The sequence below is a fragment of the Bactrocera latifrons genome, unplaced genomic scaffold (assembly GCF_001853355.1).
Source record: "Bactrocera latifrons isolate USDA-ARS-PBARC rearing strain unplaced genomic scaffold, ASM185335v1 scaffold_134, whole genome shotgun sequence".
NCBI classification, from domain to species: Eukaryota; Metazoa; Arthropoda; class Insecta; order Diptera; family Tephritidae; genus Bactrocera; species Bactrocera latifrons.
Genome location: NW_017534786.1, coordinates 735838 through 751899, shown reverse-complemented (window position 1 = coordinate 751899; position 16062 = coordinate 735838).

Sequence of the window (16062 nt, the reverse complement as noted above, 5' to 3'; positions counted from 1 at the left end):
TCGAGGCAAAAAATGGTGGTGGCCGCTGTTTACTTCGATGATGTGCTCCACAATGGTAAACGCTTGGAAGCTGTACAAAGACGTGAATAATAGTACCAAATATTTTCTTGCGTTTCAACGTGACATTACGCGATACTACCTACGACACTACACATTGAAATGATATTCTAAGCGCGCGTTAGCTCAAAACACACTTAGAGGAGCACATTTTCCAAAGAGAATCCTCACGCCTCTTAGATGCAGAGTCTGCCATAAACGAATCAGGTGGATTTACGAGCTATGTGGTACTGCTTTGTGTGTGGAATGCGACTGTTTTAAAATAGCCCACTCATAAATATTTTATACACTTTCGACCATTGTACTCGTGTGGGTACAGCAAAATTTTCGTATATGTAAAAAAAAATTTTTTTTTTGTTCATTTCTGCGATGGTATAAGTCAATAAAAAACTGAAATTTTTAAATAAACTTATTTTTTGACTCCTTGGTTGTAATTGGGCTAATGCCCACACAATTACACTGTCTTTGTTCTTCTACAAAAGCGCTGACGTCACTCATGCGCCCTGTGGTACCGCTTTGGGCATTAAGCATATTTGCATAACTGACCTTTCTGCCTACATATGAAGCAAAAAAAGAAAGAATGTGTGGCAGTAATAAAAATATCATAAAAATGTTTAAAAGTAATAAAGAATTAGGTGAATGAAGCATTGCAAGTTTGCATAACCAGGAACACAGGTACATACTAACATATAATAATATACATATATCCGTTTATACACTTATATATAGAAGCAGATATGGTTGCTGTAAATACATATTTTCACCATATCCTTTACATCCTAATAGCAATAAAAAAGCTTCGACTTATTTTGTTATTGTGCACTCTTTGACCACCACAAACCCATTCCTTTTATCTGATTTATTTGTTTACGTCGCCAATATCGCGTCATTTACATTCGTTTTACATATTTTTATGCCATTTTGTTGGCGATTTGTTGTAGTTTTATAGCTTTCAGCATGGTCTGTGTCTGAAGTTGTGGTTTGGAAAATTTTTTTATTTACCACTTTGCAGTGTTTTTAATACCTTCAGACTATGCAGACTTCTCTTCGTTAAGTTGTTGTTGTATCGCAATGCTGTGGACAAGCATTAAGCGAAATTTATGCGTTTTTCTAGAGCTTTTCAATATTCTGGAATTATGCAAGGGCTTAGTAGGGATTTTTTATGTCTTTGTATTCAAATAACTCCAGCCATAAGCTCAGCTTCGTTTTGTGAAGATGTCTTTTGGTGGCAGTAAAGGTTAGTCTGCTCAGAGTGCTTCTATACTTTTTGGAAAAGATGATTTGAAATTACGACAAAAATATAATTTCTTCCTTCTCACAGATTTTCTAGAAAATATGTTGTGATATTCGAGTACCTCACAGTTACTGTTTGCAAACCTGCTAAGTTTTGCTCGGAAATTCATTAGGTAACATAAGACCAATTTTGAACCGGACTGACACATTTTTATTATGGGCTTCAAATAATAATAAAAGCATGTTAATCCATATTTCTGCTGTTTTATAAGCCTCAGCTGTGATGACTTGAATGTCTTCAGCCAATTTTGGCTGCTGCGGCACCATTCCCTGGATTGTTCTTCCTTTTTAGAGATCTTATAGAAAATATGGTGTAATATTTGTGTACTTCCTGGTCACCGTTCTCCAAAATTGCTGAGTTTTACTTGAGAATTCGATAGGTAACATGTGATCAAATTTGAACCGGACTGACAAATCCTTAGTATCACTTTTAAAGGGGCTCCTTTGAGACAATATAAGCATGTCAATCCATATTTCTACCTTTTTTATAAACATCAGCTGTGAAGGCTGTCAATGTCTGGAGCTAATTTTTGCTTTTGGAGCGCCATTCCCTGGATTGTTCTTCCTTCTTAGAGATCTTATAGAAAATATGGTGTCATATTTGAGTATCTCCCGGTCACCGTTGTCCAAAATTGCTGAGTTTCACTTGAAAATTCGTTAGGTAACATGTGATCAAATTTTAACCGGACTGGCAAATCCTTGTTATCACTTTCAAAAGGGCTCCTTTCAGGCAATATAAGCATGTCAATCCATATTTCTACCTTTTTTATAAGCATCAGCTGTGAGACCTGTCAATGTCTGGAGCTAATTTTTGCTTTCGAAGCGCCATTCCCTCTATTCTAGGATAGTTTCGTCGTCATTTTCATAAAACCTCGTCCCATTACCAGTAGTTATGCGTTTGATTAGTAAAGAATCCTCAGCTATGTTGTCAGGAACCTTTTAACATTTACTAGACGTAATTTGTGTAACAGATCCAGGTATTTTGGTAGGAGTGTAACCAAAACAATAACCAAAATATCTCTCTTGTAGACTTCACGAACTTTTCTGAATAAGTTATACTCTAGCCGTGATTGGAAACACAAAATTTCAAGCAAGCTCGTTTTCTCTCAAGGTAAAATTCGCCAGACACATTTTTCACCTAGTAAGCAAGAAGCTGCTTGATGATGCTAATTGATATATGGAGGCCAAACTGTACACGAATGTAAAACAGATTCAATCATTCAAATAAAAACGTTTTCATCGATTCTGATTACGCACGTGCACGCAATTTCAATAGATTAGTGCGGGTCATATTTGATCAGATTTTATTTAAAGAAAATAAAAACACAAAAGCTCAAAAAACTTCATATTTATTTCTAATGATATTATAAACATTTATCGAAAATGCTATCTCACCATCTTATCAGCACTAAGTGTTTAATCGTAAAGTGATAGCTGCTCTTTACTGCTTTAAACAGCCTGGTTTCGCTCGCAACTTTTTCCTAACCGTTTTAATTAAAATCTTATAAATTTTCCAATTTAAAACGTTAATCTTAATAATGCAATTAGAATGAGCAAGCGTAAGCGTGAATAAATTTTTGCTTTGAAGTTTCCAACACCAAATCCACTTACCGGCACAATGTCATTTATTTGTGTTCCACAAAAGCGCGAAATTCTTTATTTAATGCGACATAGTCAAAAATAACAACAATGTGCTCGAAATTCCTTCAAACCACAACGAAACTGCCGGAGCACAACGAACATAGCGCGACATTACTTCGAGCAAATTTGAATTAACGCATTACGTAATGCCAACGCCACAAACCACCTACCTCCCACGCCGCAACATCATTATACGAATGCGAGTGCGCAGGTTACATTGACGGCTGTATTTACGAAGACTTTCTTGCAATTAAGTCATAATCCGCGCCGAGCCGTGCAGAGTGGAGAGTTGGTAAATTTCCGTACAGCGGAAGTCGGAGATTATTTGACCGAAAAGTTGACGCACATATTTCGTTCTCCTCTGTGCCTTACTGTGCCACCCAATGCGTCTTCATTACTTCCCACGTGTTGTTTCTTTTTGCTTTTTTGTATTTCTTTGTGTCGTCGCGGTTAATGTATTTGTCGGCATCACGTCACGCCAATTTCCCGACCGGTCACTTGGAAATCTGTCTGCTGGGAAAATAAAGTTTTCATCCACAATGCGTGTTTGTATGTGTGGAGGCAAAAAATTTATCATAAGAAACCTATTTCCGCTTTGCAAATGAAAAAGTGCTATCGGACAGGTTGAAGGACATTAATAGAGCTTGAGTGAAAAAAAATATTAATCATTCATTTACTTGACGTTGTTAATTTACTCTGTCGTCTGTTCGATTTGCTTTTAAAGGTGCTTAGTATCTATGAGTGGCTGGCAGTAGCTTCTTTCTTCTTTTCTAAAATTCAGTTTAGCTTGGCAGTTCCTTTTTCGTCTTTGCTTGTTTTGATTATATCCTTTCCTGTGTTAATCTACCCATTCCTATGTCAAATTAACCCATCTTATTCAAGTCTACCTCAGAAAATATCTTAACTTATTTTATCCTGTACTAATCTATCTTTTTTATCCTCTCCTGTTTTGTTCTATCATCTTTTCTTACTCCATCTAATATTTTTCCATCCTAATCTACCCCTATCTCTCCTATTTTATACTAACTCATTCTATTCTCTCTTATGCCTTCTCATCATTCTCTATCCTACTCTATCCTAACCATCGTATCCTATACGCTCCCATTCTATCTTATCCTAATCTATTCTATCCTCTCTTATCCTTACCTATCTTATCCTCACCTATCCTTACCTATCCTATCTTATCCTTATCTCATCGTATCCTATATCATAATGTCTTATCTTATCCTATCCTATTCCATCTTATTCTATCCAGTCTAATTATTTCCTATCATGTTCTATCATGTTCTATCCTATCCTATCCGTTCCTTTCCTACCCCATCCTGTCCTGTCTTATGTTATACTATCATATCTTATCTCATCCTATTCTACGCTATCGTATCGTATCCTATCCTGTCCTATCCTATTCCTTTCTATCTTATCTTGTCTTATCCTATCTTATTCTATCCTATCTTATCCATATCGTACCCCACGCAGATCTAGCCCAATATAAGAATATCGTAGCTCATGCTTAATATTAGCCTTTCAAATAAAGTTCAAGTTTCATAATATTTTGGAAAAAAATATAAGAGAAATTTAAGATTTAAACTGCAGCCATCTTCGCAACTCAACCAGTCGACTTTTCCACAAATGAGCCAATCGTTCAATCCCACCGGCTTATTAACAATTCTGTGGAGTTGAGGTCAAGGTGCACGCAACCACAAACTAACAAAAAGTTACGCGGAACGAATTTAAGTCAATCATAAAAAAACAGTAGTCCCATTTACGCCTTTTAAGCGCTTTACCTCTTCTTTGGCGTTGATAAAGCCCCCAGAGGAAATAACGCCACTGACCTCCTCTACTCGCCGTCACATAATGAAGGTCCGACGTGCAAAGGGAAACATTCGCTAGTGAAGCTGAAGTCCGCGGAGGAATTAGAGCATATGTTTCCTCGTTGTAGACGTTTGCTTGAACGCTGAAGTGGAGGGGAGAAGTGCGTAGTTGCTGGATGTTGTTGGTTATTCACTTTTATTTTCTTCGCTTGTTGTTCTTGTGCGTATTTGATTGCTGCAAAGTAGCCTAAATGAAAGTGCATGAAAAGAAGTGATTCGTTAACCTTTTCGCATTTTTTGCGTCCTATGAGTTTCCCCTTATTTCTTCAGAACTTTGCTTGTGCCATCGTTTCAATTTCTTTTTACCGGTTTGTTACATTTGCCGCATACATGACTGCCGGTAGTCGATATATGTATGTCCTATGTGTGTACCTACATATCGACAGCTAACTGGTTTTTTGCTGCTCCAATTTAGTCACACTAATGAATTGCATAAAGGTGAATTTTCGTGCTTTTTTCCTCGTACTCTCTTTTGTTATGGTCTAACAAGTTTTTCTCTGCTATTTTATGTTACGGTTCCCTTTTACACATTTTTTCAACATTTTAGAAATTAGCAAGCATTCCCAGGCAAATGAAAAGAAATACCTTAAGAACAAAAAAATTTTCCAGGTTCGTTATTTAGAGCTCAAGGCAAAATGCGTAAAAATTGCCTATGACATCATTGTGGGCAGCTGAAAATCAGCTATCCAGTTTACGAAACGAAACTACAAATTTCCACGTGACAAAGAATCCGGAGCTCAACTTGTGTTTGTCGAATTACTTGTGCCGTGGTGTCTTATATAATATTTAGTATGTGGTATGTGATCTCTTGAAGGTGACGTCTACTTTCGCGGTTTGAGAAAATTAGTTTTTCATAGACATAACTAGAAACATGCCGCGCTAAGTTTTGAATGATAGCATGATGACTTATGAGATCCAAATGAGTCCGCGCTCATTATTAACGTCGCTCAGTCAGATTTAAACGCATTTTATCAAAAGTGAAAAACAAACACAAATTGTTTTTAGTTTTGAACAATAAAAAAAAGTTGTAAAAATACAATTCCTTCAAAATCGTTGACAATTTGATGAGATTTTGAAAAACTAGAATGAGCTTAGTTATAACTGAAATTAGTTACCAGGTTCTGAAGCTGACAATTGAGACCAAAAAGTCGACAATGAATTGAGAGTTGAGCACTCAAGAACGTGTCAGGAACAGGGTTTTGAAAAATATGATTCATTTTTTTTATTCATCCACGTTTAATAATCAATTAATGAAATTATGGCTTGTAGCTTTTTTTGTAACCTATCTTCAAAAATAATCCCGAGGTCTCACACCTTTACAATAAAAAAACACAGAAACTACAAATTTAATACAAAATATTTATTATCATTCGAGAGATTCGTTGGCAATTTTTTTTTTAAATTATTTCCGTTGAGTCCAATTATCTGTTACTTGTACGAGCATTTCGACTGGTAAGTGGCGACTAACATACGTGATGTTTTGCTTCAAGGCATGCATCGAAGCGGGATTGCCCGCTTGGATTTTAGACTTTACATATCTCAAGAGGAAAAAAGTCTAACGATGTGGTATCACACGATCTTGATGATCAATAGACCGGCTGCCCACCGAAGTGTTCCCTCTATATATTCAGTGATTGTTGCGCCGTCTTGTTGAAATCAAATGTCACCGAGATCACGAGCATTAATTCCTGGTATCAAATAGTCGGTTTTCATGGTGCGATAACGGTAACCGTTGAGGATAACGTTCTCACCGGTATCATTTTTAAAGAAATATGGACCGATGACTCCACCGGGCCACAAACCACAACAGACTGTTATTTTTTTGGGATGAAATGGAAGCTGTGGAATCTCTTCAGGTAGCTCTTCTTCCCAAATGCGACAATTTCACTTATTTACATAACCATTGAGTTAGGAATAGGACTCGTCGCTATGATTTGTATGCTGTTCGCATTGTTATTCTATCGACTCTATACGGTCGTCGTGTACACTCTCGGCTATGGCTGCATCGACGCAGAATGAGCCTATTTTGAAAGTCTTCAAAGAATTGTAACGATTGGCTCAATCAATTTTTTTAAATCGACTGAGTCCTATTACTTTTCGTACAGCCAAATAAGCAGTTAAGTCGGTGTAAACAATTTGCCAAAGAGCTATGAAGAGGAAGCAAGCGAGGAAAAGTATGCGAACAAATGGTTTTAAATTCATTGAACGCTAAACAAATCGTGACGATTATGCAAAAAAAAAAAGTTAATTAATTTTTGACATTAACTCGTTCCAAGGTAACTAGTTTTAAAAGGAAATGGTCCAAAAGTAACTAGTCCCGGAAGTGACTAGGCCAGTAGTAAATATTGTAGTTTAAGTTTAAAGCATTGCTGATTTCTATTCTTTTCATTGCGTGCTGGACGTCCAAAAATTTCCAAAAATTAATACTGGCTCTCAGGATGGGTGATGGTGTTGCGAATAGTACGCTCAGTAAGCCGTTTATTATTATTTTGACCATAAGTTGAAGTCGAAGCGCCCGAAACACATTCTTTGCAGAACGTTCAATTTCCTAATGAGGTTGAAAGATTTGTAAACTTTTTTCAAGCGATAGGCTATTGAAGAAAGTACAGAGATCTAATACTTTCAAGTGTTTTTCAAGTGTAACCAGTTCCTTCTCAACCTGGTCTTTCCAATAGTACGGAGGTTTTCCTTTTCATCTGCTGCCCCCAGCAGAAACTGCGTCGAATACACTCAGAGCTGGGGTGTTTTCACCCAAACGAACGACATCACATAGCTAGCCTATACGATGCCTCTTAATTCACTGAACTATGTCAGTATTGTCTTATATCTTGTACAGCTCATCGTTCCATCGAATGCGATATCCGCTGCCAATGCGCTAAGGACCATAAATCTTCCGCAGAACTTTTCTTTCGAAAACTCCTGAAGCCGACTGCTCGGATGTTCATGCCCCTGCACCATTTAGCAAGATATAAATAGATAATGAATTACTTACAGAGTTTGGCCTTTGTTCGTCGAGTGGGGCCGGGGGGTGACTTTAACTAGATTTGGAAATCGTTACGATAGAATCAAAATATTGACTGATATCTTTATAACTCTACTTTTATTCTTTCAAGCTATTTCGTCTTTCTATTACTTAAGCCATATAAAAAATAATGATAATGATTACTATAGTTGGATGCTTTCAATATACGACCATTTTTTCCCAAGTGCTGAGTTGCCAATATCTATATCATCATCATCATCATTTCCTGAATCTTCCACTGGAGCATAGTGCCTCTATAGTCCCATATTAAAACTATGACATACCATCGATATCGGTATGTTACCATTAGTATGCTGTAACTTTCGACCAATAGTTTAGTTTAATCGATATTGCAGAAGGTACTCTAATAAAATATTCAGTGGAACAAAGTACATTTCGAAATAACGTATTTCAAAATTCCAAGCCATACAACTAAACATTTTTTCAACTGCTAAAATGGACAAAAAATTTCATATTCTCGTATAGCAACAGTAATTTTCACTGAGAAAACTACAGAGTTCTAAATCTTTAGTATTTTTCTACTTGCACGTGTTAATGATACACCCGAGGCGTGAAAAATTTCAGACTAAAATAATCAAATGCAACTTAAAATAACCAATAAAACTAGCAAAAAGGTATACAAACTGCGAACAGCATTATCATTACAATAACAGTAAAGAAATATAAACGAAGGCAGGATGAAATTGAAATTAATACAACAACACAACGGTAAAGTAACAATATGAACTCGACAATAATTTCTCTGGGCCACCCCTAGCACACCAACTGGCCAAACACCTGTGCGCCCAGTCTTAACCGCTATTACGCCTTCTCTTCCTGGTGCTTACCTACACTCTCTCTCCCTCCCCGCCACATATGCAATCAATGCTTTCACTTGTTATGAACAAGATGAGGGAAAAACTTTTAGAGTAGCCACAGACTGGTTAGAGTATAGAGTTGAGCGGAGCGATAGAGCGGAAGGCAGGCAAATTATTTCTACGAAACGTGCAACGGCTGCTTGCCAAACTGCGAATAAGTGAATATTCTAGTGAAGTAGAGTGCGCACCCAAACAAAAATACATAATTACAGTATATGTAGGTGTATATAACCGTATTTCAGGCGCACGTGACTACCACATTTTCTGGCATATCGAAAAGTGTCTACCTCAAAAACCGGAGCGAAAACAATGTAGTCCTTTGTTCCCTTCGCCTACTGCCACACCAACAACCACAAACACTTTGAGTCAGTGGGAGATTGTGCAACCAACTAACCGACTAACCTACTGGCTTCGGCTTGCACCTGCCCAACAATCGCCATGCACACGTGGAACTCCGCATTTACGAGCAGTATGTGCAACATATTTTATCGTGAAGCCCATGCACAGCAGATATGATTATGTGTAAAACTCAAATGTACTCCAAAAGTGGCGAGAGTGCAGCGTGAAGAGTGCTTGCATAAATTGGGTGGATTTTAGTGTCACTATTATTAAATAAATTATCTATCAATATTTTGTATGCGCAAGGCAAAATTACCAATATGGGCGGCTGCCTTAAGTAGGTGAGTGGTGGGATAAATTTAGGACAGATTAAATGGAACTGGAGCTCGTAAGTGTTGCATTAAGCTGATATTTGCTGTTATGCTTTGATTAGCTTTGATTAAAATCATATTGTTATGCAGCAACAACTTTCTAAGATTTCAGAATCAGAAGCTATTATTGAGTCACTTCTGAAAATGAAACACAACCTAAAAATTTTCTCTATTAAATAAATTGTGCTTGTTATGTAATTCCCTCCGCATTCAATGCCAATTGGGGCAAAAGAAGCATTTCCAATACAGCATTAACCCACGATTCCCTTTCGGAACTTTTCCAAAAGTTGCTTAATACTAAAAAATGTGTAGATATTGTTCCAAAGATTCCAATACCAGTTCATAAACAAGTATCATCAGATCAAATTTGACTCAGACTACGCTAACCAAGTCCATGAAAAGGTTTTGGTTCATTGATACCACCTTTTTTGTGTTCATTTAAAGTTTTACCAGAGAAAAAATTTATTTGCGTGTTTGGCAAAAATTTTTGTTGCCAATGGAATCACAGCTACGGAAACCGTGGAAATATTGAAGAAGTGTTTTGCGGAGCCTACCTTGTCAATAACTCAATTATTTAGATAATTGCCTCATAGGAACCGTCCATCTACCGCTTTTAATGACAATAATATGAAAAAGTTAAAGACACAGTCCTGAAAATCGTCATCTTGGCATCGTAAAGAGGGCAGAGATTCTCAACATCTATTACGAATGGACGCAACACATTTTGGTTGATGTTTCGGATCTAAAGCGTGTCAATACTAAACTCTACCAAAAATGACAAAAACGATAGAGGTTGCGAATGAGATGTTTGACAACATAGCTAAGGCCCCTACATTCAGCGAACGTATCATTACTGGCAACTAGTCGTGGATTTATGAATATAACGTTGAAACTTTCAAACAATCTAACGAATTTCGCTTCCAAATGAGCCGAAACCGAACACAGTAGTAAACTACAGATCATTGATAATGAATAAGTGTTCTTTAGTCTGCATTTTAGACAATTATTAATACGATAGATATATTTTTTTGACTTTTAAAGCGTGAAAGGGTTAACAGTTGAAAATATTTTTTATTTAGGCTTCCGCCAGCTAAATTTCTTATTCAACAATATTGTGAAGTGATGTCGTTCGTTTAAATTTTATTTTATTATTTCCATAAAATAATTTTAAAAAGGGTTGCCACCTGTTTAAAATTAGGTCATACATTTTGTTAAAGGATCAAGCACTAAAAATATTTTATTAAAGAACTTAAGGAATATTTGAAAACCTAACTTATGCAGAGTTGCCACCTTTATGTTTATAATAATAACATATCTAGGTAAGTGATGCAGCCTTTTTAAAAAGGATGTATAAAAACTTTCATATATGTGTAAAGAAAATAAGTTTTAGGAAAAGTTGGCATTACTTTGATATAGGCTGCCACTTTTCTGAATATAACAAATGCAGGCAAAAGTTGCCACCTGTTTAAAAACAAAGTACAATTCTTCAGAATACAAAAGAACTGTAAGGAAACATTTTAAATATTATTTATATAGGGTTGCCACCTTTTCGTCTATAACAAAATTTGGTCAGTAAAATTAAGTGTTGAAAGTTTTTTTTTGCAAAATTTAGGTTAGGTTGAATGGCTGATACCTCATTTTGGCGGAGGAATAGCACTTAGACTGTGAAGTCAAATAAAAAACCACATCGGTTAGATTTTAGCTATCGGCAAAGCACCCTGAACCTATCACAACTCTGCTAAGATGTTTTAGGTTTATTTTCGATATATCCGAAGTATTTTAGCCTTTTAGTTTTAAAATAATTATATTTCATTTTCTTTCAAATCTTTGATGCAGCTGTCTTTCAGTAAGATGAAAGGTAAAGCTTATTAAGATCGAAGAGCTCCGTAGACGTCTTTCTATTTCACACAGGCCGGTAGTACCTTGCGACTGCACAGCTAATAGTAGTCGACCAGCGCTTGCTGAGCTGCTCTGAGGACCAGAAGAAGCCAACGGCACTCCTAACCGTTCCCATTCTGCAGCTATTGAGACTAATTTCCCTGTCCTACCAAGCTCATAGGGCTTACAGTTTCCTGCAATATCACTGTGACCAGGCTCCCAAGCCAGTTTAATAATAAAGTTACTTGATTAGCTCTATTAGAAGTCTGGACACCAGTCTTGAACGCACAGTCAGCGAACTCAGAATGAAATCAAGGCTGCCCTACTATCGGAGTGGATATTCGCTGCTCTAAAGAATACTGCGCTCTGGAGCAATAGTTCCACTGCTATCTTTATGAAAGCCATACCCGATTGGAAGACGTTGCAGTGGTGAAAAAGTCTAAAACTGCAGTTGACGAAAATTCTACACATTGTACTCCTTCCCCAACACCGATTCTTTCGTAAAAAAGCTCACATTTCATCCCATCGCAAGCATTTAATAGAGTTTACTGCTCAAAATATTTTTATGAAAAGTGGTCAACTGTAGAATATTTCGGATATTGGATAAAATAATTTGAAATATTTTTAAGAACTGTTGTCAATACTATAATATTGTTATTATAAATATATAAATATATTTGTGGAGTACGACGAGTACGCACTACCCTGTAGCTCAATTTTACTTCCATAAAAGAATTTTTTTAGTATACAAAAACACACTGGAGAGACTTTTGCATCACTGCCAAGGCTCAATTGAAAAAATCAAAATTGATACTTTTGTTTTTAAGACAGACTGAAAGTTCCTAGCTTCTTTTTCACGAGTATTTATTCCACATATAAACATATCCAGCCTTTTTAATCAACTTCAATATCACCTCGCTCTTCTGTTAATAAACGACCTCGTATATATTGTTGGTCGATTTTATAAAAAAACACGCCAATATGTACATAGTAAGTAGGCTAAGTCACACTAGAAGGAGATCTAGTAGTGCTGCTATAAAATAAGTCGTAAGGCTGTTATACTCCATTCGATTTTGTTCTATTTTTCACTATTCTAATAAGTACCAAACATCAGACTTTTTTTTTTAATTTTATATTAAAAATCTTCAGTATATTTGCTACATTAAACTGCCAATACCTCCAGTTCGAGTACTTTTCAATTAATATATATCAAATACTATATTTTCCACAAATATTTTATGTTTTCTTATGTTTTTTTTTGTCATTTCAGCACTTCAATTCCAGTGTTCAGTGGAACAGTTTCCTAAAACTCAATGCAAATTGTTTTCTATGCAAATATATTTGTATGTAGTTAGAGACTTCACTAGAATACATGAAAATGTATTTTTCTACTATGAGAAAAATATAGTAAAACTTTGTTTACAATTTAAGAATTTTTAATTTATTCTTCAAAATCTGTATCGGCCACCTCAAAGTAATTCCCCTTGGCCTCAATACACTTATGCCAGGGTTTTTCCGAATCCTCGAAATAGATGTTAAAGTAAATTTCATGAATGGCTCAAATGCACGATTCACATTTAATGTCTTCAATTGAGACAAAACGGTTTCCCCGGAGCGCTCATTTGAGTAGTAAAGAAGCTAAATGAAGCGAATAACGTGGTTGAGGCACGTTATTGGTTGAAAATTTGGCGAAAAACTCACAAAGAATCAATGCAGAATGCGACGGTGCATTATCGTGCTGCAAAACCCAAGAGCTCTCGTCCCATAATTCCGAGTTTTCACTGATCATTTCGATAATCTAATGATGCTAGTAATATTCCTTAATGTGCTTAGGAAGAAAATTTCGTCGATTGAATTTTTGTTTGAAATTTAAATTAAAAAGTCTAACGTATGCATTTGTATATAATATTTCAAAATTGCACAGAAATAATATCGTTTCAATAAAAAATGTCTAAATGTGCGCAAATAATTTTTTACGCCACAAATATTTCACTTTTCATTTTTCTAAAATATTATATGATTTAGTGTTTAATATGGCGTTGCTAACGGAGCATAGTTGTGTCACATGCCAAAATATTTCTAATATTCTGTTACCGTTGAATGCGCACATGTATATGGGTATGTAGGTATATGTATGTGTGTGAGTGTGAGGTATGTTTTTAGTATATAGAATGTGCAGAAATCAATTATTCACAGTCAAAAAAAAAATGGATTCTAAAAAATTGGCAATTCGCGCTAAACGCCGGTGGAATGCAATTATTTATGCACTGGTGAGCATGCATGTTAGCATATCTACATATACCGTTATGCAGGTCCATAAAGCGAAAAGCTTTGAAATTTTTGCGTCGGTATGACAATGCCGAACATAATATTTAATTGAATTCTAGTATCTTTCCTTGTGAACGCTTTGCCTCTTCTCGAAGCCAAATAAATAACTGTAAAACAATTTTGGTGGAAATTAAAATGGGTACAAAATATCGGAAAATCCAATGGGTAATTTAAACTACTTTTTTTTTATTAAATGAACAAATAAAATTGTAGAAAATTTTAAATTGTTTTCAAAATTATCTATCTTTAATATTCGGAAAAAAATTCTGAATATTGCCGTTGAACGATTTGTATAACAAAGTTCGAACTTTGTTTTGTTGTTTTTGAATTAAGCCCATATTTCCTGTTTGTATATCATTACTCATTTATTGAGTATGAACATATTGTTGAAGAGAGGTTAATTTTTTTTAGAATAAACCATTTGTTGTCCGCAATGAAACAATTTATCTCTTTGATGCATTTTCTAGTTACACATTCCAGGTTTGGTATCTGATGAGTTGCAAGAGCTCATTGACTTGTTTGTAATGGAGTTGGGCACTCATAGAAGAAGTGTGAAACCGTTTTCTTCCTCTTTCCGATCTTGCATTTGCAGTTATTATAAAGAATACCCATTTCAACGCATGTTTTCCAAGTGGCCAATGCCCTGTTATAAGTGGGCTGTGAGTCTGTTTATACTTTTGCTGGACCTAAGTAATAAGTCACCAACTTTTGTCTTGCCATATTTTCGTCATAACTATTGTATGATTGTCGATTTCCCCTATTCCGAGCTAAGTGTTCAGTTTATGTATTGAATACCTTCTTTTCTCGGATTCGTTAAGAGAGTTTCCTGACTTGGACCACTCGTCTGCTTTTTGTTCTCGAAATTGTTTCTGTAACCGGGAACTCAAATTATGGACAAGTTCAGTTAACCTGCTAGTGAACTTAAAGTCTTCTCACATTTACTTACTACACTGGAATTGGAAATTGGTGACGACACAGCTTGCTATCTTTGTATCCTAACGTAGTTATTAAGTAGTATTCTCCATAGGCATTCTCTACACATAGTAAAACCGCTTGAAAAATGCTAATTGAGTTGTGTAGATGAGATATAAATATCAAGATCCTTGGTGTATACCTCATAAATCGCAGGGATTGTACTTCTTCCCCACCAAACCTCCTCCAGTGACGTTTAGGGGTTAGGTGGGTTCGAAAATTTCCAAAAATCTATTTTTTTTTTTTGCTTTATTAAATTTTACAATACCTCTAGGATATAGTCCTAAATTTTAAAGTTTCTCTGAGTAATAATTTGGGCCTTGAGAACTTGTGCACCCAAGGCTAGCTGCGCTAAGTGTCCTGTCTTCAAACGCGTTTTTCTCGAACTGTGTTTTTGAAGTCGGTGGACCGAAAAGTTATCCCGAAAAGTTATCGACCGATTTTGTTCGTATTGCGTACACGTTTTTGAAATAATATTACTAGTTATCGAACGAAGGATTTTTTCTTGTTTCATTACAACTTATTTCTCTGACCAAAAAATGCAGAAAATTTTACCAAAATGAGATTTTTTGTTCAAAGTCCGAGAAAAGAAGGACGATATTAATATTTTTTTTATTTCCTACGTTCAAAAACGAGATTTAGATATGTAGCACAACATAATATGCTTAGTTTTTTAATTTTATATGAACCAATAATAAGTTATGCTGTCCACGGCGAAAGCACTTTTTTGAGAGACACCCAGCGAAATGCGGTCTCAACGGCGGAATTTTCAACATATGTGTATCGAAATTTCAAGAGATATTGTTCGAATATATACCTTTGATATAACAAATTATATTTCCAAATATTATATATGATTGCTTGTATTAAAAAAAAAAATCAAAACAAAAAAAACTTTTTTTGTACCTCCAAAACCCACCTAACTCCTTTAGGGGGTGATCATACATGGAAGTAATTATTATATCTATATAAATTTTCCAGTTCAGTTCGGTATGTATCTAGACTCTCCGATATTTTGCTATTGGCGACAGAGAAATTGTAGTACCACGGAGTGAGGGAAACTCAAATTGAGGTATTTTCATTTTATTTGTGAATAGCATCAGTATCATCTTTTAAGTGTTAACTCTTAGTCCATTTTTCGTAAAACAGAGGTGTAACCTCTATTCCACTAATCACACTGCTTGCGGAAGGAAATAGTTCAAACACTATAACGTGTGCATCTGCGACTGCTTTCACTCCTTCCGCTTTGAGTTGAAGTAACATACCGTTCAGTGTCACCACCTTCAGAAGCGGGAAAAGAACCAATGCTTAGATAACTTGTTCGTGTCGCTGAACGGTGTGATGCTATAATAATTTTGATCATAAGCTTTGATTGTRTCCATCTGCATAGTGAAGTGGAAGTGCTTAGCCAT